Here is a 489-nt window from a genome sequence, read left to right as displayed (position 1 = left end):
TGGAAAAACCGTTTGTCGAGCCCTGCCAGAGTGCTGGGTTATCAGAGTTCTGCTATACCAGGGGGTTCTCAACTTTTTTTATGCCACGGACCCCTACCATTAACCGAAAGGTCCGTGGACCCCAGGTTAGGAACCCCTGTTCTATACAATGCAAAGCTCATGAGCTGACCTTGCAGAGGTTGCAAATTATGTATGATCCATCCAAGATGTTTGGTAGCAAGGGTAGATCATTGGAGAGAGGACAGCAATATTACTGAGTTGTACAGTGGACCCTGTATAGAAGGGATAATTAGTGTTCTGCTCTGTTATTCTGTTTCCTTATTATAATGTTTAAATACTGGAAATAACTGCCATCTCACTATCTCACTGTGAATTTATCAGGCCCATAATTTTAAAAATTTACAGATTTATTCAACCCTTTTACCAGTGCAAGAAAGAAGGCAATATGTTTTGAGACCCAATCCCAACCTCACTCGTGCATTAGCTGAA

The sequence above is a fragment of the Hypanus sabinus genome, chromosome X2 (assembly GCF_030144855.1).
Source record: "Hypanus sabinus isolate sHypSab1 chromosome X2, sHypSab1.hap1, whole genome shotgun sequence".
In the NCBI taxonomy this organism is placed as follows: Eukaryota; Metazoa; Chordata; class Chondrichthyes; order Myliobatiformes; family Dasyatidae; genus Hypanus; species Hypanus sabinus.
This window is presented reverse-complemented; position numbering follows the sequence as displayed.